This window comes from Polypterus senegalus, chromosome 1 (assembly GCF_016835505.1).
Source record: "Polypterus senegalus isolate Bchr_013 chromosome 1, ASM1683550v1, whole genome shotgun sequence".
NCBI classification, from domain to species: Eukaryota; Metazoa; Chordata; class Cladistia; order Polypteriformes; family Polypteridae; genus Polypterus; species Polypterus senegalus.
In genome coordinates, this window is record NC_053154.1 from 40070097 (window position 1) to 40090677 (window position 20581).

Genomic DNA, 20581 nt, shown 5'->3' on the forward strand with positions numbered 1-20581 from the left:
AGGGCACATTCAAAATAAGCTTACTAAAGTTTCTTTTCAGGATTTCGAAACACTGTGCACATTGCTAGATATATATATATATATTTTTTTTTTTACTAAGGCTTTGCAAACATACTGGCATTGGCATCATTTACAATTGTATGCAGGTCTTTTAACAAATGACATTACTTAAAACCATGCATAGAAGTGTACTAACAATTACCCATTTTTTTCAATAAATCGTTCCAGCATCCACCATTTCATTTGATAGTCACCATTTGTGCAAAAGCAAGCGGCTTCATGACCAGAAAAATAGCATAAAATTACTGTTACTGATTACTGTTTGACTGCGGTGGGCTGGCGTCTTGCACCGGGGTTTGTTTCCTGCCTTGCACCCTGTGTTGGCTGGGATTGGCTCCAGTAGACCCCGTGACCCTGCAGTTATGATATTGTGGGTTGGATAATGGATGGATGGATAGATGGATTACTGTTTGAGCATTGCTTTTAACAGCTTTTACTGAGTGTTACAATTCAAACCTTTTTGATTGGGACAACTACTTTTAAAGTTTGAGTTTAACACTTGGTCAAGGTTCACAGACACACCTAGATTTTATAAGGCGACTGCATGAGTCATTATTAACAATTTCTCACGTTTCCAAAAAAGTCTTTACACCCCTGCTTTACACTAATAAGTACAGAAAATCAATGGGATTAAGTCCCCAAATCATTAAATCCTCCTCTGACATTCAATGCACAGAATGTACTGTACTATTGCCCTCGGCAATCCTGAAGGCGTGTGTGTACTCTTTTGAAAACTCCATGAATAAAGGAGCTTCTTTTGTTCATAACAAACGTTGTTAAAGACCAGCACTGACACCCTGGCATTTGCCGACAACTACGAAGTGCAAATAAATAAATAAATAAATATCTTTGTATGCAATTAGTTTTAAGTCACAGGCTACAATGTGAAGTCCATCAAGCAAACCGTCTGCACCATTTGTCTTTTTTTTTTTGTTTTGGTAAGTGAATCTACGTAGAATACATTTAACCAAATCTGTATCCGACACATTACAGTAGATAAAGGTATTGACGCTTTCTAAAACCTTACAGACACAACTGACTGAAGTCTCAGGCTGAGTGTGCAAACTAAGTGTGCAGGTCAGTCATTTCAAGGGACATTGCCGTCTCGCGCCAGACGTATTGTGCAATCAGACATTTCGACGAGGCCAAAACTTATTAAGAAGTGACAGAAGCTGCAGTTTTCCTTTCGGTCGCTAAATGTGCAATGTCTACTCTCTCTATATAAAATTCTAAGCCTAAGTGCAAGGATTTTATGTGACGTTTTTATGTCACACGTTTTTGTCACGCTTTAAATCGGGCTTATTTTAAAACCTACATATACTGTATATGTTCGGTATTCTTTCAGAATTTATCTAACTTTAATGTGAGGTTATTAGATTTTCAAATTCTTATTCCGTTTTGAAAACCTAAACTAAAATATCAAGAATGTTTTTATTTTTGATCGAGTAAACTTTCTTTCACAGGAACAAACTATTTTAAAACAACGTCTATTCATAACACCAATGTTTGTATTTAGGTGATTTAGTTAGCTGAAGGCTTGCCCCCTTAGTTTGGATATAAATGTAATGTATATTCTATAAAGTACTGTATGTTCTAGTATTCTATTTTCAGTTACTGCAAAATAAACGTAATGTTAAGTGTTTCCAAGTATGACGTAAAAAACTAATACGTTTGTTTACATTTTTAAATGAATGGCATTAATTTAATTACAAAATACCCACATTCAAAATTGTATTCTACTTAGGCATCGCTCTGCTATAGATTTCCGCGCAGCAGACGCGTTTCCTTTTTTGTGTTATTATTGATCACGTATTATTTCTCGATCAGCTGCTGAAGAAACAGCCACTGTCTCTGTTAAATATCTTCTAGTTCCTTACAATTAAATACAACTCTGAATTTTTCGAAGCTTTCCCATCATGCGCCGTATAAATCCGATAAAGTTTCACACTTAAATTCATGGGTAGTCAATCTGCACTTTCCACTGTGCTTTTTGAACGATGGCTGATGTATCGACGATCGCTTCTCGGTTCTGCTTAATTCTCACGAATGCCGTGGAGTGCTGAAGCCCGCCTTGAGTCCACGAATTTGGCGAACACTTGGCGTTCGTGGAACCGACTGAGCCTGGCACGCAAGATTTATTCAAGTAAAGTGTCTAACTTACAAGCGCTGTTCTGCTTCTTCTTGTTATTATTAGCACATCATTTGGGGAGCAAACTACACTGAAAAAGGGCAACTTAAACAACAAAAGGGAGATGTGCTTGTAAAGCTGAAATAAAAATACAAATATTTCTGAATTTCTTATAAATATAAATATAACACTGCTGGGATTTTGTAAACGTAGAAAACGGAATATAAAAATACCAGCGAATCAAAAGAGATCAGTCCGAGGTAAAAAAGACTCACTGATTGGGGAATAGGAACAAAAAAACATGCAGTCACTGACGGTCCTTAGGAGTGAGACTTAAGGAATACGAATTTCAGTTAACATAAGCTACAAGTCAGCTTGAACTTGACTTTCACCTTAAAACCATTCTGATTCTGAAAACTAACAAAGGCATAATTCTTCAGTCCATTATAGCTCCGAATTCAACTCGTTATCAAAATTGAAAACGCTGTGATCATTTCGAAGCCTAAGGGTCTTTCCTGAGGACATGAAACATTATCACATTTCAAACGGGTTATATTAAGATTCAAAATGTGCATATCAGACTCCAAGACTCCACTTTTCCAAAAATTAATATCGCATTTTTATTTAAAGTCAGCGATAAGTTTTTGAGTATAAAAAGAGGTGGTGGTATAAAGTACATAGATTTACATACCGAAAGCGTTAGCTGTGCACAGAGTCTGAGCGCCCGGCAGACGTCGTGGCTTTGCAGTGCGCGCGGTTATCAGCCATGGCCTGAGACGAGAAGGGTCTGGCTGCAGCCTGCAATACCTAGGAATTTAGACACGGAACGCCCTTCATATCACGGAACGCCCCCCAGCACTAGTCACGGAACGCCCTCTGATGTCAGTTTCGAGACGTCATCATTGTTTTTGTCGGAGTCCGGAGGAATGGTGGACTTAGAATATATCTTTCTAAAAGAGTTTCGAGGAAAGAAGAAGAGTTTGTGTTGGAAATTAAGATGGCAGTGAGTTTGTTGCAAGTTGTACTAGTATTAGGTAATATTATACTTTACTGCTAGGGTACGAATTATACCACAGTGTAATAAAGCTGTTGAATCAACTTTCAGGTTCCGTGCAGTACTAAGCGCTCTAAGATAGTATTAACAGTTAAACAACAAACAGAATGGTTTGTGTAGCTAGTTGTTACAGGGCTAATCGGAATACTCGATTCTGAGTAAAATTCTGAGTATAATTAACCATAGCGCAGTGTAACGGACTGTAATCAAATATAAGTGACCGTGATTAAGTACTTATAATTGCCAGAATATCATTCACCATTTGTCCTGTATATCACGTATATGCAAGTTAATCAGAAGCAAAACCAGTAACCAGTAACCTGGTATTTTAGATATCAAAATATATTTCAGAAAGACAATACAGAGAGATTGAGCCATTATAAGGTAATGTTCCACAGAAAGCTTATTGTTTGCAAAATTTTCTAAGACAAACACAGTTAATAATGGATATACTGGTTTTCAATTATAGTAATGTTGGTAGTCTGAAGTTTGAATATACTTTGGTCACTTTAGATGATCTTTTTCATAGTTCTGTATATATATATTTACAGTACATAACTGAACATTTTAATAAGTAGCTACAAACAAAGGGCAAGTGTGAATGCAATATTCAATTTCCTTCAGTTGAAGAAAGTTCAAATTAGATTGTAGACAATAATGAGGAAAAGAACAGCCAGGATAGAATCATGTTGTTATTATTATTATTATTATTATTATTATTTTATAAAGTTCTTTCAATGATAGTACAGTTTGTTTGAACTCTCAAACAATATTAAATGTTTCATGCCCACCTCTCCTGCATTCTTCAAAAATACTGCTTTTGAAGTTTTTTTTCAATTGAAATAAAGTAAAGTGATTGTCCTCGGACATGTTTGTCAGTTTTAAGAACTTTATATCTATTTTATATTCACCAGAGACACTTATTGAAGACCACAGAGGAACCTACAGTTGTGTTTGGTGCTCAGGAGTTTGCTTGTCTGTTTTGCTATAAAAGATCAGATTCTGCAGGCATCATCAGCCACTTACAGAGCCACAGCAGGACAGTAGTTGTTCATGGAGGGATGTGAAGTGCTCTAGAAGATATCTTGTAACTTGTAAAATTGGATTAATTGACACTTTTAATACACTATAATGCAGCTAGATATTCACCTTAACAACATGATTTTATTTGACAAAATAGTATACTGTGTACTTTTTAACCTTTTGAAAAGCTAGCTTTGAATAATTTTAGATTCATTAATTCATGACTGTGTATTAACAATTTTCTCTTTTAAAATATTTAGTAGAATATGACAAAGATCATACTACAAATACTTTAATTTTTCAGAATGTAAGTGTGGAATTACATTGCCTACAATTGACAGGCAACATATAGTATATTTTCATACATTTTCAAAAGCATCATTGACAGAATCTTTAATTAGTTTGTTCTGTTTAAAAGAATAATAGGACAGGATTTGCTTGTTTTACCTCTATTAAATTTAAGGATTATCTGAATTTCTTTCATTAAGTTTTAAATGTTTAGCAAAATAATTCTAAATATTAACCTTTTTTTCTTTGTACTGTTTCATGTTTTAAAATATACAAGTGTTCACTGAACTGCCAGGGATCAGGCCATTACCATTGCTGTTATTGTCAGAAAACAGTAGTTCATAAAGATCAGTTCCTCAGGCACTTGTCAGATTGTGGCAAAGGTCCTAAAGTGCTCCCTCTGCCCTCCATGCCCATGGCACCGGTCGCCACCCAGTCTCTGCCCTCCGTGCCCACTGCACCAGTCACTGCCCAGCCTCTGCCATCTGAGTTCAAGTTCGTTGTTCTTGATCTTTGTTCAACTGTTCAGTCCCAGTGTTCAAAAGTTTTAATGTTCTTTTTTAAATCTTTGTTCATATGTTCAGTTCACTCAGTTTGAACCTCAGCCCAAATCTCCCAAAATTAGCATTTTAGCAGGACTGTTCCTTATTTACTCTGTTATTTCTGTTACCTAGTGATGACTGCTGCCCATTTGAACTATTCTTCTTTAAATAATTTGATCCTAATAGTTTTCACTAGGTGGCACGGTGGCACAGTGGTAGCGCTGCCCCTGCGTGGAGTTTGCATGTTCTCCCCGTGTCTGCGTGGGTTTCCTCCCACAATCCAAAGACATGCAGGTTAGGTGGATTGGCGATTCTAAATTGGCCCCAGTGTGTGCTTGGTGTGTGTTTGTGTGTGTCCTGCGGTGGGTTGGCACCCTGCCCGGGATTGGTTCCTGCCTTGTGCCCTGTGTTGGCTGGGATTGGCTCCAGCAGACCCCCGTAACCGTGTGTTCGGATTCAGCGGGTTGGAAAATGGATGAATGGATAGTTTTCACTAAGCTATTTTGGAAGAGCTGTGTAAATAATTTGTAATGGCACAGCAGTAAAACATCCTCAAGGTTCTAAAATATTTGTAATGGTGTGCTGTGGTCTCATGTGTGAAGCCAAAGTCACTCCCTTTATAAATTATTTGTTCATTTAAAAGTTGCTAGAGATTATATTATCTGATTTTCACTATTTCTCTACCTGTTCTATTACTAATAATTCTACTCTTGTAATCTGAAATGAATATCATTGTCATAAAAAGTGATGAAAGGCTCCAGCTACATTTTGGTTAAGTAATTCTTTCTTCTGTGTGATAAAATTATTAATTGCCACATTTTCAGAATTAAATATTATTAATCCAGTTATACAATGATATTCCATCTGCAAAGTTCATATCAACTTTGTTTTTAATATATATTAATATAATATAAATCAATTTTGACAAAACAAATTTTATCTGTAGGAAAATTGCCAGGTAGCTGGAAAGAACCACAGAAGAAGGTAATGTAAATATAAATGTGTGTTGCTAGTATAAGACAAAAAACACACACAGATATCTCCTGTACTAACTAATCACCTCTTCATATGATCGAATCTACACACACAGACTGACAGCCTGGACTGCTCAGGGTAAGTGGAGGACACTTTGCCAGGAGTCAGATGTAAATGTTGATTTCAAATAATAACTTGCTTTTTTATTTTGTATGCTTTCTACATTGCCACTGGAAGAGCATTTGATTTCAGTCAGGTCAGTGGTTTAAGTGTAATATTTGTTTGAATATTGTGATTTTTTTTATTCATAGAATTTATTGTAATTTCCCAATTTACATTTTTTAGGAAGACATGCCAAAAATTAGAAGATGGTGGTGTCATCTCTTACTTCGCAAAGCCAGCATTAAAGGTGTGTAACTTTTCAAGCTTTTTTTAAGGGAAGATCAGTTATAAGAATTTATCAGCTTACAGTATTTCTAAATTTTTTTTATCTTCCAGCCAAGACTTCGGTCTTCACTTTCCACACGAGAAGAAGGACAAAGCAAGCTAGGTATCTTATGCCCCACGGGCAGTGCCGTAATTATCAGTTGAAAAGCTTTCTGACACTAATTTTAAATATTAGAACTTCACAAAAAGACTTTGACCAACTGGTCACACAGCAGGTCTCCAGTGAGGCTGTCAGTAACTTGTGACTCTCGTCAGCCCTGTGGTGTGTCAGTGCCGTTATGGGGGCAGAGAATGGTGGTCTTAAAAATGAGTGTTTTGTGTGCTTGTGCTCTAACTGATTTATTAAATGGCAATTATTTCTGCTTCCAGCAATTCCAGACAAGATAGGAAAGAGCGAGGACTTTTCTCCCCCACCCTTCTTTTCCATTACTAAAGAATATGAAAATGTTGACTGAATTATTTATGCCAGTGCAATCATATTCAGCATATTTATGGTTACATTTAGTTGTTAGCAAATTGTACCTCACAAAGGCACAGCCAGTCCTGTCAGGTATGTAGTGAAATGACTCTTATGGCACAGCAAATGCCTTAAAGGTGATGGCTTTCTTTTTCCTTTTCAATATCATTCAGAAATCAACCAGTCTAGAATGGAGTGATCGCTTGCTTTAGGTAAACACTTTCCATTATGTATAACTTTTTAGATGTAGCCTTTCTATTGTAATATGTTTGGGTGAATGTTTCAGCAGTTTTTAAAGCATGCTTACTAAACTGGGAACAATTAAATTACATATTATTTGAAATTATGATATATGAAATGATGAATTTGGCCTTCACAAGTGACAATGCTGTGGTAATTGGACTCTGTCTTTCAGGGACTCACTTCAGTACAATTCCAGTAGACGTTCAGATTGAACTGAAATGGGTCTTACAGCAATGTATTAGTAAATAAAATGAATGCTTTTTTCACTACAGAGCACTTAGTCATTTTGAGTTATTTGTGCACTTTCTGAATGGTTTCTAACTGGACATGACATTCCCTTGAAGATGAACTGCTGGTTGTACACTGGAGTTTATTTTTTCTTTTCACTCCACCTCATGCCTACAGGCAGTAGAGACAAAAAGCGAGAGAAATCAATCGAGCTAAGCATTCCTATGACATGCTGTGGTCATATTGGTGTGTTCATTTCATAAGCCAATTTGATTGTTCTTTGGGTAAAAGTGGAGTTAATTTATTGATATTCCTAATAAAGTACTTGGCAGTATTTTTTTTTTCTTTTTCATAAAAAAAGTCTTCATTGATCCAAAACATCCTTACTGCTTGTGACTGGCTGGATGCCAACAAAGACCAACTTGTTGGGACAGTCCTCCGGCCAAGAATTCTGGAAATGGACGAGGATGAAGTTACATACACAATTGAAAAATAAGAACAAAGGGGAGACGATGAAGAGACTGAAGAAGTCATGTCCACCTTCTTATTTACTTTTGAATGCCGAAGGACATGAACTTTTCCTTGATGAGATACGGGTTAAAAAATATTCCCATCAGTTGCTGCTGTTACAATTAGATTTTTGTGTTTTATTTTTTTTCATGTGGAAAAACCTACCGTGATGTCATTTTGTTCAGTGGACTTGATCAGTGATTCACTGTAAAGAAAAGTGGGGATGGACTGGCTTCCTGATCTGCTTCAATAGTTCATTGTCTACTGAAATGGCCAACGTAATGGATGGAGGACACAGATGGATGTCCCAACTGGGATTGTGTGCTTTATTTCTTTAAAATAAATTCATATTTGAACCTGGATCTTATGTGTGTGTGTGTGGTTGTGTGAAGGGTTTGGGTGCTAAAATGCCCCCCACAGGTTACACTCCCCTATGTGGTTATTATAACAGTGTATTTTGATACATCACTGTAATTTTCAAGATCTAGACTGTTGGCTTGCAAGTTCAAGAAGGAGTCTAATTAAAAGCAAAAATTAATTTGGTGGAAAAATGTACAGCCCCTGGGACTGAATATGGGAACTACTGTATGAAACAATGCCATGTTACAAATCAGGATTATATATATATATAATGATAATGTGTGTGTACGGACACCACACCAGCTCCATCATTAAAAATGCTGCTGACATCACCATCATAGGCCTGTTCACCACATTTTGTACAGTAACAATCACTGATGAATTGAGGAGGGAACAGCATGGTTTACCTATTGCCAAGTTCACCAATGCCTTCCTGAGATGTCTCACATGTGCTGTCTGGAGTCCATCTTCACTGGCGGCATCACATCCTGGTAGGGCACACACGCGAGGGTGGTAAATGCCACAAACTATTACTGGCACCCAGCTGCCTTCTGTCCAGGATATCTAGAAGACATTCTGCTAAGATTATTACACACTTGGCCATCCTGCACAAGTGTTTTTCTTAATCCTCCCTTCTGGCAAATAGTAAAGGACCAATGGCGCTAAGTATGGCTTGAAAGAAAGTGTTTAGTTAAAGAGTTACTGAACAGCCAATCATAATAAGAAATGTAAGAAAAGACTAGGTATAAATATTTGTAATATACCTGAATATATATATCTACTGTAAATTGTATTCTATATCTTTGTTGTGTTTTATTATATTATTACTGTTCTGGAGAGGCATGTACAGTAAATAACAATATTATTGTACTGTATGCACAAGACAATAAATACTGAATGTTTAATGATGAGATCACCTTGGGATAATTCCCTGCTGAAAGCACACTGTAACTAATCCACTATTTATTATTATTAGTAGTTGTAACAGTTTTTGATATTTATAAAAATTTTACAAAGACGACGACTCAAAGACAGTTTGAGTTTATGTTGGTATAAGTTGGGTCTTTGCAATCAAATTAAATGTTGCACAAAAAAGGTTTAAGAACAATCACGATTGTCTCAAACTGAAAAGTTAAAAAATGTAAAATGATGTAAAATCTACTGGCTGTCACATGCCGTTCAATTGATATGGACATGACATCCAGTATTTCACACATGCAGCTTTTAGTAATGAAAACGTTGATGGATCAAATCAATAAATAAATGACTGTTTCCTAAAATGTTTCCTTGTCAGTTTTAAAACTAATTTTATATGTAGCGCTGTTTTTGAAAACCTTCTAAAAATAATGAAGCTTTATTATTGTTTCACATGTGTATGATTTGCTATTGGGAATATAAAATACATTTATAGATTGAAAATCTATAGGTATGAGTTTCATGAGGCACATTCCGTTTGAAACACTGGATAGTAATAAGATTTGTTACTTTTACTATAATGTAACACTTCAGGGAAAACGTAATGAACAACCATTCAAAATAGTAAAAAAAAACAACATAAAACTGTACTTTATATCGACGAAGTGTTAGAATCATGAAAGAGCTTAGAATGATTTGATAGCATAAGTATGAAACTGGAAGTCATTTATGTTTGACCAGATAGAAAACTGTTGTAATTTGTACAATACAGCATCTACAGCATTCTGTACAACGAGCGCGTCAACACTGTCTCGCAGAGGGCGTGATACGAGTGACGCTGGGAAAGGGCGTTATGATAAATTGCGTCATTACATGCGTGTGTACCATGTTGTGCTCTGAAGGGTGTTCCGTGACTGAACCTATGGGCATTCCGTGATATGGAGGGCGTTCCGTGAGGTATTGCAGTCTGCAGCGTGACTCTGTTGGCCTGAGACTGTAAAGCAGAAAAGGTGAGAACGGCAGTCAGACACCACAAGCCCTCTGATTGGTGGAACAGCATGTCAGTTACTGAGATGTGGGCGTGTTCTTTCAAATGAGTTTCTGGGACTTCAGAATTCCTCACGCTGGGTCTTTAATTAGTCATATTCAAAATTTTGACAAGAGGACCTGCGATGTATTTTTTAAAATTTATTTCTGTATTAAAGACGCGTCTAGTGTAAAATTGTGCTCTACGATCGCTTGAACTGTAGGTGCCTGGTCAGCAGCTTCGAAGACGCAGCGGCCTCTGTGGTTGCCGTTCTGTCTTCAATGTCTCCACTGATGATTTGACCTCAGGGAAGCAAACGGCCAAGGCGAAACACGCAGAGCTTTTCCTTGGTCTTGTCCCGGCCTCATTTTTTGTCCCTGCGCTGTCTAGCTCAGTTTCTGGCTGAACCCAAACTTTTATTGCTCTTATTTACCATAAGCCTTCGAACAAGAATTATTCAGTCCGTTAAAAATAAATAAAGGTTCTTTCTGCAACCTTCATGCGGACGGGTCTTTTGGGAAGACTCTGGCACCTTTATTTTTAAGAGTGTAGAGTCAAGGTGGGCACCAGAGGACATTGGGTTGTCACAGAGAAAAATGTGCTGTGCTGTGTTATTATAAATATAAGAACCTAAAGTACTGTAACAACCTGAGATGAGGGGGCGACAGAGTAACAGAATAGCACTGAGATTCAGATACAGCAGCAGCTGGTGACCCTTTGGCAAATGTTACATCACACAACTTCTAGTCGGAGGAGATATCAAATATGATAATAGTAGTCACTGATCTCATCGGATAATTAGATTACACACCCAAAAATCACAGGATATGCCAAAATAGTTAACATCACAGTTCCATACTTCCAAAGTACTGTGAGCTCGCCACTTTTTCTGTCAGCGAATAATATGCTGCCAGACGGAGCTGATGTCCATGTGAAGTCTTTACACTTTACAGTGAGTTCAGCCTCTTTTTCTTTTTCATTCTGTCAACAGGTACATTTTTCTATTTGCACTCTCACTTATCTGAACCTTGCCTGAAGAGTACCTGAAGGTCAATATCTGATGAAATCCAGTCAGAGTAGTGTGCTGGCTAATGTCGTTTACATCCTTTGTGACCTGGAGAGGCTCTTTTATCCAATACGCCAAGCTAGAAAACGTATACATTATCCTTATCTTTTAGGCCTGCTTACATAAGAATGGCAAATATGCTGTATATAAGTGTGGAGAAAGGAGTTTAACTTGATCCAAGTTCATTCAGGTTCATTCATTCTGCACTTTCACTCTTGAACTCATACTTTATAGTTTACTGGGCTCAGTGGGCGCAAAGGCCTTGTGGCAATTCCCCAGTGCACAACTGCTAAGTCAGATCTGTCAATGTTACAAGGAGTGGATATGAAAAAGAAGGGCAAGAAAATGTCAGAAGCAATAAGTACTAAAAAGGAAGACAAGGGAGCAGATGGGGATGTAGTGAAGACATTAATGATATCAGCCAAAAGATCCAAAATGTTTCTTTGTTACTCAACAGATAACAATCGTGTGCAACCTTTCCAAGAGCTCACTTTTAAACAATTGATTCCACTTGATCTCACTTGTTGAGCATTTTCCACTCAACTCCACCAAGCTACACATTTCACAAACTGTCACACAGTTTAGTGGTTCTATGGAAAGGAGCAAGAGGAAAAATCAGAACATGAATTGTGGATGACCAAAATATCTAAATCAGGGATTTCATGTTCAGTCCAGACTCTACCAGTTTTACAATCAGTAAGTCACTTTACCTCTTTACTCACCTCATTGTTTAATTAACTGATCTATTTTTCTTCTTTTATTCTGCATTTAGAAAGGAGTAGTAGTGTGAGATTTACATTTTTAAGAAGCTTGGAAATATTGATATGTTTGCAATAAGAATTTCTTAACTCTGTTTTGTTGTGGGTGGCGCATTGGTAGCGCTGTTGCCTCGCAGTTAGGTGACCCGGGTTCGCTTCCCAGGTCCTCCCTGCGTGGAGTTTGCATGTTCTCCCCGTGTCTGCATGGGTTTCCTCCAGGTGCTCCGGTTTCCTCCCACAATCCAAAGACATGCAGGTTAGGTGGATTGGCGATTCTTAATTGGCCCTAGTGTGTGCTTGGTATGTGTGTGTCCTGCGATGGGTTGGCACCCTGCCCAGGATTGGTTCCTGCCTTATGCCCTGTGTTGGCTGGGATTGGCTCCGGCAGACCCCCGTGACCCTGTGTTCGGATTCAGCGGGTTAGACGATGGATGGATGTTTTGTTGTTTTCCTATCAACTGACCTTTTTAAGTGGACGATTCTTTCTTTATTGTATCACAATAATAACAACTAATGACAAGCAGAGTAGACAGAAAGGCTGCTGCCACTTCACTGTCAGACCTACTAGTGTGATATTTAGAAAATGCCAGCTTAAATACACCTGGAAAAGTGGAATATAAATCATAATGATGATAATGATGAAAATCTTAAAAGCCAAGATAAAACGGTGTAACATATGTAAAGTTCCTTCATAAACTATCAGTCACCTTCACCTTTTTCCCATTTCATATTTACACTTTAGCACAGCCTTGTACCGTGACGTAACTTATTAACCTTCTTTTACTCCACATCGCTCAATACTCATCCCTGGAAGCTTTAGCTATGGCAGGCTGCATACCGCTGGGACCACAGTTTGCTCCCAGTTATCCACCACTGAGAGGACTAACAAGGATGTCTCCCTGTTATCCTACAGTACTTGGGTTAGATGGTGACGTCCCCAAGTTCATTGATGATTGCCAGTGTCAGTAAAAATTAGGTAGTTTCAGTGAGATAATAAAAAATTTATCTAAACCTACTGTATATTTATTTGCAGAGAAACCAGACATATCAGACACTAGGATAAAAACTGGATAAAAATATACAAGCTGAATGTTTCAATCAAAGTTACACTGCAAGCTTCGTGACAGCTTATTCACCTTGAATGGCGTAATAAGACACCAGTGATATCAGAGTTGGGGCACTGTACTCATCTCCATATATTGCACCAGCCAAAAGAAAAGATTTGTAACATCCAAAAGTTGTCTTGCTCAGACAAGAGCCTTCTTTAGACTGCCCAAGATGGTGACAGAGCCAGTTATGACTTCTGCAAGGCAGAAGTGATGTTAGACATGGAAGAGCTGTCAATAATCCTTTCTGTAGAGGAGGGGTGAGAAAAGGCATTAGACAACAGCACCACCCTCTGGCTCGGAGTGTAACAATTATTAAATGTGCCCTGAGGTTGTCTCCCAGACGCACATGACAAGCTTAGTGAGTGTTGCAGGTAGTAAATGGCAAACGGTAGATGAGCCTTTGCAGGTGGCAAGTTTCAAAAGGAGAGAGAACCTGCAGAGTCCTTGGAATGATCACAGGGCAAACTTTGTGTCATGAAAACCAAAAAGAGCCAAGAGAGAGAACCTAAAGAACCTGAAATGCTTCCCCACCGTCTATTTAATACAGTGCCTTGGTGGTTGGTCTCAAAAGATTAACAGAATTAAAGCAATAGTTGCATCATACTAAAACTGAGCCACTAATAACTTGCCAATGGACATCAATGTTTAGTCATATCAACTATTACAACATTGATGATACAATGATATACTAACTGAAAAGGTCTCACTTCCTTATCTTACATCTTTTACAAGTCTATACACACTATTTTATCTTAAGCTTAAAGTTTGAACAATCTGTTAACCATGGTACTTTATAGATGGATGCTTGAGGATGCTTTTGGTATTTGCCTGCCTTCAATCAGACCCCCAAACTGCTCTTTTCCTTGAAAACACTTACTCATCCCAGCCATGTCACACTCTTTAGCTTTTTCTTATGAGATCTTCATTTCAATTCACTTGAAAGCTACATCTTATTTAAATCTATTCTATATTTATAAAACAATTAGCAAAATCCTGCAACACTTTTGTGTGACATTTTAATGCAATGCATATTTTTCTTCAAAACTGCATGTTATACAGTTAAATCTATACTTTGTTTTTTTTCATCTTCATTAGAAGAATACAACAGTGATACTCTCATGTCAAAACAACCAATTTAACAAGCATATGTGAAACAAAATACCTTGTGTACATCCACTCCGCTAAGAACAATAGTAGTTCAGTTGTGTGTCAGCAGACGAAAAATAAAGCGTATACAACAACACACGCTTGCAAACTGTAAAACTGCGTAAACCTTCAATTGCTGGCAAAATCATGACCGGTGATCATGCAGGAGAAGTTGTGTTCCTTCTGCGTATTAAGTTAAGATACTGGTGATACTTAAACAAGTTGCTTACCATTCATCTTGCATAGACAACAATTTTAAATAGTTTTAGCATTTACTATAACAAGAAATATATCTCAGATCCAGAGTTTTGACCATGTTGAAATATACCCATAGATCAACAGCGAGCAAAGCAGGCTATCAAGGAGCAGTTGGGCCACCATATATGACCAGGTGGGGTGCACCCTCAATAAGACAAGATAAACAGAGGAAGTTCCCGATTTAATGTCTAGGGTTGTTTGTAAAAAAAAAATATGTCACAAAGCAAGATTCTTGAAATAACGTCAGAATGACTTAAGTTTGGTCTCAGTAAAGTAGAGCGATTCTTTTCTTCATAAGCCTGTGCTCAAGTTTGACGGAGGTCTGGTAGTCAGGTAACTTCATACAAAGAGACGAAAGTCGAAGAGATGGAACATTCATCAGCTCGGGTGGAAGTGACATCACGATTCCTCTAGATTGTGTTCCTCCATTCTAGGGCAAATGGAAATCGAGATAGTGGCTTTGCTACATCCAAATCCTTCTCCATAACATAAGAAGACACAAACCCAAGTAAACATGTTTAACAAATCATACAAATTAAAGTTTACCAGTCTATCAACTGCAAAAAGTATTAGTTTTCACCCGTATGTATGTGGTCACCTACATCTTTAATGACGGTACTAGTTAAAAACAGGGTCCTGATGTCAAGCAATACAAATGAAATTAAATAATGAGGGTATTTGGAATATCAATATAGGTAATACTGTAATAAATTAAGTACATATCTTTCTATTATAATAAAAAAATCTTAGGAAGAGAGATGAGACATGACTTTCTCAGAGAGACGCTTTCACACCCCGCAAGACGAGACTTTGTGCCAAGAGATTTAACCACACCTGGGGCCGGAAATAAAAGTCAAAGAGTAGATGACAAAGTAGATCATCGTAAAGAATTCAAAAACGTTGGCGCGATACACATATAGAGCAGGTTATAGATAATGGAAGTACGAAAATTTGAAAGTCGCAAAAAAATGATAGTAAAGATCTCATTAGCGCAAACAAACGGAAATGATTACTCGGTGAAATAACGTAACAGTGAAAAGAGATCAAATATATTGTTCGGATTTAAACTTTTAGTCGGAGACTTGTAGATCATTTAATTCGTGTTGCCATCAGGGAAAAATAGTGTTTCTTCCCAATGAAGAGGCATATCCAAGAGAGCTAAAAGATTTGTTGTTTGGTGAAAGTGAAATCTGGCGAGAGAAAATTTCAAGCCCCGCAAGACAAGACTTTATGCAAAGAAATTTGGAAAAGTCCTGCCCACATCTAAAACATTTACAACCATGCACGCGATTCAATCATTTCTCATTTGTGTGAATGCTATTGTCAGACACAGATCATGTAGAGAGAAAGAAATGATATTCACTCTGGGCAGTTATACGTTGCATTGATGTAATTCCAAACACAGAATCAAAATTCCATGTAATATTGACAAAAAAGTAAAAGCAAAAAGAGATTGAATATATGGACATAGGTGATACAAGAGAAGTATGTAGATATTGTTTGACTTTAAACTTTAAATCGTAGACTTGTAGATCGTCTAATTCATGTTGCCATCAGGGAAAAGTAGTGTTTCTTCCCAATGAAGAGGCCTATCCACAAGAAATAAAAGTTTTGTTGTTTGGTGAAAGTGAAATCCACATACACGAGTGGCAGAGACATGAAGTTGCTGGCACGTAGCACAGGCAGGGGGGTTGGCAAGCAAAGCGAGCAGGGGGCAAAGCCCCCTAGTGAAATAAAAGTAAATCTGACACCAATAAAGAAAAAAAATGTAAACTGTGAAGTGATGAAATTGCTGAAAAAGTAAATAAATTCTGATGTGGGAGAAGGAAGCAACTGTTCAGAGAATGTTCAACATCTGTAATATGACTGAAGAGAGGAACTCCAGGGGTACTAAAGTTATAGAAGCGATATGAAAGAGATTCAAAGAGAAGGGTGGAAATGACCCAGTCAGTGATGGCTGGTAGAGGCAGGCCGATTAGTTGGCATCAGGCAAAAAAGAAGTTGTGTGATTTTAGTTGCCCTGTTAAAATAAAATATCTTATGATTAAAATACAACAACAACAACAACATTTATTTATATAGCACATTTTCATACAAACAGTAGCTCAAAGTGCTTTACATATTAAAGAATAGAAAAATGAAAGATACAATTATAAAACAAAATAAATCAACATTAACATCGAATAAGAGTAAGGTTCAATGGCCAGGGGGGACAGAAAAAACAAAAACTCAAGACGGCTGGAGAAAAATAAAATCTGTAGGGATTCCAGACCATGAGACCGCCCAGTCCCCTCTGGGCATTCTACCTAACATAAATGAAACAGTCCTCTTTGGATTTAGGGTTCTCATGGAAGGGGTTGATGATGATGATAATGGTCACGTAGACTTCTGCCTTTTAATCCGTCCATCATTGTTGGAGCATCATGAAGCTTTGAGTAGGTGGAGGTGGCGCAGGCCACCACCACAAAGAAACCGGAAAAAGAAACAGAAAAGAGAGTAGGGGTCAGTACGGATTTTAGAGCCACCATGAATAGTTATTTTGAGAAGATTGAACATATAGAGTATCAGGATTAAGTTAAATTACGATTAAAATGAAGTTATAAAAAGGCCATGTTAAAGTAATGTGTTTTCAGCAGTGTTTTAAACTGCTCTACTGTATTTGCCTGGCGAATTCCTATTGGCAAGCTATTCCAGATTTTAGGTGCATAGCAGCAGAAGGCCGCCTCACCACTTCTTTTAAGTTTTGTTCTTGGAATTCTAAGGAGACACTCATTTGAGGATCTGAGGTTACGATTTGGAATATAAGGTGTCAGACATTCCGATATATAAGATGGGGCAGATTATTTAAGGCTTTATAAACCATAAGCAGAATTTTAAAGTCAATCCTGAATGACACAGGCAACCAGTGTAGTGACATCAAAACTGGAGAAATGTGTTCGGATTTTCTTTTCCTAGTTAGGATTCTAGCAGCTGCATTCCGCACTCGTTGCAAACAATTTATATCTTTTTTGGGTAGTCCTGAGAGGAGTGCGTTACAGTAATCTAGTCGACTGAAAACAAACGCATGAACTAATTTCTCAGCATCTTTCAGTGATATAAGCGGTCTAACTTTACTTATGTTTCTTAAGTGAAAAATGCTGTCCTAATGATCTGATTAATATGTGATTTAAAATTCAGATTACAGTCAACAATCACCCCTAAGCTTTTTACCTCCGTCTTGACTTTTAATCCTAATGTACCCAGTTTATTTCTAATAGCCTCATTGTATCCATTATTGCCAATCACTAAGATTTCAGTTTTCTCTTTATTTAACTTGAGAAAGTTACTATTCATCCATTCTGAGATACAAGTCAGACATTGTATTAGTGAATCAAGAGAGTCGGGGTCATCAGGTGCTATTGATAAGTACAGCTGTGTGTCATCAGCATAGCTGTGGTAGCTCACGTTGTGCTCTGAGATAATCTGACCTAACGGAAGCATGTAGATTGAGAATAACAGCGGACCCAGGATAGAGCCTTGTGGAACACCATATTGGATATCATATGTCTTCGAGTTGTAATTCCCACAACTAACAAAAAATTTTCTCCCTGTCAGGTAGAATTCAAACCAATTTAAGACTGTGCCAGAGAGGCCCACCCATTGACTAAGGCGATTTCTAAGAATGTTGTGATCAATGGTGTCAAATGCGGCACTCAGATCTAAGAGGATGAGAACAGATAAATGGCCTCTGTCTGCATTTACCCGCAAGTCATTTACTACTTTAACGAGTGCAGTTTCTGTGCTGTGATTTGTTCTAAAACCCGACTGAAATTTATCAAGAATAGCATGTTTATTTAGGTGGTCATTTAACTGCATAATGGCTGCCTTCTCCAGAACTTTACTTAAGAAAGGCAGGTTAGAGATGGGTCTAAAATTTTCAAGAGCTGAGGGGTCGAGATTATGTTTCTTAAGTAGGGGTTTAACTACAGCAGTCTTAAGACAGTCTGGGAAGATCCCAGTATCTAGTGATGAATTTACTATGTCCAGAACATTATCAATTAGCACGCCTGATACTTCTTTGAAAAACCTTGTTGGTATCGGGTCAAGGACGCAGGTGGAGGGTTTTAATTGAGAGATTATTTTCTTTAAATCAGGTAAATCTATCCTAGTGAAAGAGTTTAATTTGTTTATAACAGGATGCTGGAGCCCTGAGATTATTGTGAACACAAGAAAAACATATAATTAGACAATCACTTTAAGAGGTGTAAAATATCATTGTTGGAACATGGCAGGGTCAAAACCAGAAATCAAAACCAAAGCTTCAAAGTAAGGGGCAAAATAAGTACAGTATGTAGGTGAAGGGAAACAAAATGAAAAGAAATCCTGCAGCTTTCTCCTTATTTTTGGCAATCCCTAAGAAATTTGTCAGAATATCCACCAACAAATACTGAATGTGCCAATCACTGAACATGTTAAGCCAGAAGGTATAATAACGTCACTAAATGCAATGACATTTTCCAGTAAGAATTCAAAATAGTGGTGTTCACAATGGCACTGGAGTAAACAAAAAATCAGACATAATAATAAAACATTTTAAACTGTGGAATTAAAAAATATTTAGGATCTACATATTCCAAAAGTCTAGGACATGTATAAACAAGGCCAAAGAAAAATTTTATTAAGACCAAAAAAGAAATGAAAGAAAAACATAATTCATAACATAATACAATTGCAATGGTACAATACTAACCTTCAGACTTCAAAAAAAGGTTTAATTGTTCAAGGATGCTTCATTGCCTATGTCTTCAAAGTATTCCAAGAAATATAAGAATCTCACTAGGGCAGGGGTGTCGAACTCCAGTCCTGGAGGGCCGCAGTGGCTGCAGGTTTTTCTTCTAACCATCTTCTTCATTAGTGGCCAGTTTTTGCTACTAATTAACTTTTTGCCTTTGCTTTAATTAACTTGACTCAGACCCCTAAGTTCTTTCTTTTTCCTTAATGGAGGAGCCAAACAATAATGAGACACAAAACAAGCTGCCACATCACCAGCTAACCACGTTATCTGAACATAAAGAAAGGTGAGGGCCTCAGTAAGGATGATCTCTCAGGTCAGCAAAACATCTTGATGGTGTTCTTAGAAGAAGAAAAAAAAGAAAATCAACAGTTTTGGAAATATCTGCTGTGGCAGAATGAAAGCAGCAACAAGCCCTGGAATTAAGTCATTGGTTTCATTAACAGCAAGAATTGGCTTTTCATTAAAGAACGGGTTGGAGTGAAATTGGCGGGAGTTTGAAGCCTGAGTTTAGCTGGTCGTCTGTTGGCTCGTTTCACATCTCATTTCTGTTTTGTTGCCATTTAATGAAGAAAAGAATCAATTCAGAGCACTGAATGCTTAAAAACAGGGGTATTAAAATGAAGGGAAAAACAAGTTAATTAGCAGTAAAAACTGGCCACTGATTAGGGAAATGGCTAGAATGAAAACCTGCAGCCACTGTGGCCCTCCAGGCCTGGAGTTTGACACCCATACACTAGGGGGAGGAAAACTGCAAAACCCCTAAAGGCTTTGTAAAGTAACAGTTACGGAAACAAGCCATGGCTATTGGTATGCTGTTTTGGATTTCATATTCGCTCTCCCAGTGCTCCTGATCCATGAAGCCCCTTATCTTCTAAGAGGCTCTTATTTATCTAATGCCCCCGGTGTCTCCATCTGCCTTCTTGAACCTTCTTCAACTCTGTAAAATCTGTCACATTTTCCTCAGTGCATATTGACTTCCTAAAAATATGTGTCAAGGCTTTAAATATGTACTCACGAACTTTCTTATTCACTCTCGAGAATAAATATTATCTGATCCTATTGATTTGTTTGATTTCAGCCAATTTAATCTGAGTAGCACTTCTCCCTCTACAATTTCTAAATCACTCAGAACCTCCTTTGTAGTCCCTTTTACAGCTGGGAGGTTATCTACTTCCTAACATGTGCAGACCTTAGAAAAATGCGAATTTAGAGC

The 20581-nt window shown here is 37.5% G+C and overlaps 1 protein-coding gene and 2 long non-coding RNA genes across 4 annotated transcripts in view; 2 read left to right on the forward strand and 1 right to left on the reverse strand.

The window, feature by feature from the left end:
* LOC120525268 (N-acetyltransferase family 8 member 3-like) overlaps nt 1–2972 on the reverse strand; it is a 44228-nt gene extending 41256 nt beyond the window's left edge. Inside the window, exon 1 of the mRNA XM_039747415.1 lies at nt 2880–2972. The gene's annotated coding sequence lies outside the window, so the exon portion shown is untranslated. The remainder of the gene's footprint in view (nt 1–2879) is intronic.
* Nucleotides 2973–2992: 20 nt separating this feature from the next.
* Nucleotides 2993–6624, forward strand: LOC120525298. 2 transcript variants are annotated; one of them, XR_005632924.1, is made up of 4 exons: nt 2993–3222; nt 6042–6326; nt 6416–6479; nt 6569–6624. It is a non-coding gene; the product is annotated as an uncharacterized LOC120525298 (long non-coding RNA). The 2 variants fall into 2 exon arrangements; XR_005632925.1 differs by having other exon boundaries at nt 2993–3191.
* A 27-nt stretch (nt 6625–6651) lies between these two features.
* Nucleotides 6652–7932, forward strand: LOC120525303. The gene is made up of 2 exons (XR_005632926.1): nt 6652–7186; nt 7807–7932. It is a non-coding gene; the product is annotated as an uncharacterized LOC120525303 (long non-coding RNA).
* Nucleotides 7933–20581: the final 12649 nt, after the last annotated feature.